This window comes from Schistocerca americana, chromosome 6 (genome assembly GCF_021461395.2).
Source record: "Schistocerca americana isolate TAMUIC-IGC-003095 chromosome 6, iqSchAmer2.1, whole genome shotgun sequence".
Classification (NCBI taxonomy): domain Eukaryota; kingdom Metazoa; phylum Arthropoda; class Insecta; order Orthoptera; family Acrididae; genus Schistocerca; species Schistocerca americana.
The window spans coordinates 476,958,366-476,960,362 of record NC_060124.1 but is presented as its reverse complement, the minus strand read 5'-3'; the positions used below and the strand labels follow the sequence as shown (position 1 = coordinate 476,960,362).

General features: G+C 41.7%; 1 non-coding gene across 1 annotated transcript; it reads left to right on the top strand.

The window, feature by feature from the left end:
* Positions 1–1,180: 1,180 nt before the first annotated feature.
* LOC124620896 lies at positions 1,181–1,287 on the top strand. Its single transcript, XR_006980409.1, has one exon. It is a non-coding gene; the product is annotated as a U6 spliceosomal RNA (small nuclear RNA).
* The last annotated feature ends 710 nt before the right edge of the window (positions 1,288–1,997 follow it).

Below are 1,997 nucleotides of genomic sequence, written 5' to 3'. Positions count from 1 at the left end.
ATCAGTCATGTTGCATGGAAAACAATGATGTTCGTAACTCTTAGTCCTCGACGATGAGTCGTGAAATATGCCACACATAATTCTTATAATTAACACAGACAGACAACAACTCCCAATTATTGCTGAAAAAGAAAGCGGTGTCGCCGAGCGGTACTGGGCGCTTATGCCTGGAACCGCGCGACCGCTACAGTCGCATGTTCGAACCCTGCCTCGGACATAGATGTGTGTGATGTCTTTAGGTTAGTTAGGTTTAAGGAGTTTTAAGTTCTAGGGGACTGATGACCTCAGATGTTAAGTTCCATAGTGCTCAGAGCCATTTGAACCATTTTTGAAAAAGAAGGAACATACATAATTAGTAACAAGGCAGCGCATCTGTAGCCACTGTGTGTGTAATGTTGATCTGACTGCGTTTTTATGATTTCCAATGGTGTCGTCTAGCTACAGAGTAAGTAACTTGTAACGTGTATGCAACCAATTCCGCAGCATCAGCGGCTAAAGCTAACCTGCATAACACTGTGTGCGTGTTGTATGAGTGTCAGTTTCGCTGTCATTTGAGCCCTCAACAGATCGTTACATGAAAAACTTAAAACTAACATTTGGGTAAGCTATCTGACTGCGTACATGAATACGGAAAACTTCGGGAACAAATGAACGTGTAACAATGAATACCTAAGCTATCTGACTGCGTTTCTGAACAAGAATTGACAAGTGATACAGAATCTGGCTAGTGCAACGGAATTTACTGGATTAGAGTACATGACATGGTGTGGTGTGTCAGTGTCTCTGTTTTGGTGTATTGAGATATTAACTGTTCTCGAAATAACAGATACCATTGATGACCGTGCAGCTTCTCTGGAATAAACGATAATTAATTGAAACCCTCAGCTGCCGATAGGTGTTGTTGATATACCTCGATGGGGACAGCTGAAAATTTGTGCCCCGACCGGGACTCGAACCCGGGATCTCCTGCTTACATGGCAGACTCGTAGTTAAGTGACTACGCGGCCATTCCCTTCGTCTGTGAGACTGCGCCCAGGTTGCCCGAACTCTTGCGGAAATCATCACCTTAGTTGGCGCGAGTAATCAGTGGATGGGCAAATATGTATTAGTAACATTACGTATGTAGTTTGTGGACAGTTGGGAATGTGGGTCTCTCGGGAAGTGTGCAGTGGATAAGTCCGTACTCGCTTTGGCAGTACATATACTAAAATTGGAACGATACAGAGAAGATTAGCGTGGCCCCTGCGCAAGGATGAGACGCAAAATCGGGAAGCGTTCCACATTTATAGTGCTGTACAGTTGGTGCAGTGGACAGAGTTTAGTCGGCACGGTAGCTCAGCGTGTTCGGTCAGAAAGCTGGTTGGCCTCTGTAATAAAATTAAAAAAAAAAAAAAATTGAGTAAAGGGATCAACAACGAACTTGAACGGATGTCATGTGGCGTCCACAATGACCAAACACAACGATCAACAATGAACAAATTGAAAAAAAATAATAAAAAAAGATGGATAGAGCGTCAGCTATGTAAGCAGGAGATCCCGGGTTCGAGTCACGGTCGGGCCACACATTTTCAGCGGCCCCATCGAGGTATTTCAACAATACCTGTCGGCAGATGAGGGTTTCAATTAATTAACATTTCTCTGTTTTGGCCCTAGGTTTTGCACTCACCTCTTTAGATGACTGTCATTTTTCCATGTGATATACAGCAATTCGCAGCATCAGTGGCTAAAGCTTATTGTTATTAAGAATGAATTAAATAAAAAGGGGTTTGCTTGGGTCCTGTTAGCTACTAAATAACTTTTGAGAAGGGATTTTATTAATTAAGTCTATTTAAAACTTCAGAATCATGATGAACAAGAATTAATAATGGCAATGACGAATGACTTGCGTCAATAATGGCTGAGTTCCAGATTAACAAATTATTTCAATTTCAAAATTGCGTTATCATTTAGTAACCACAGCATATTATTTAGATGTGGAGAATAATTGTTATTATTTG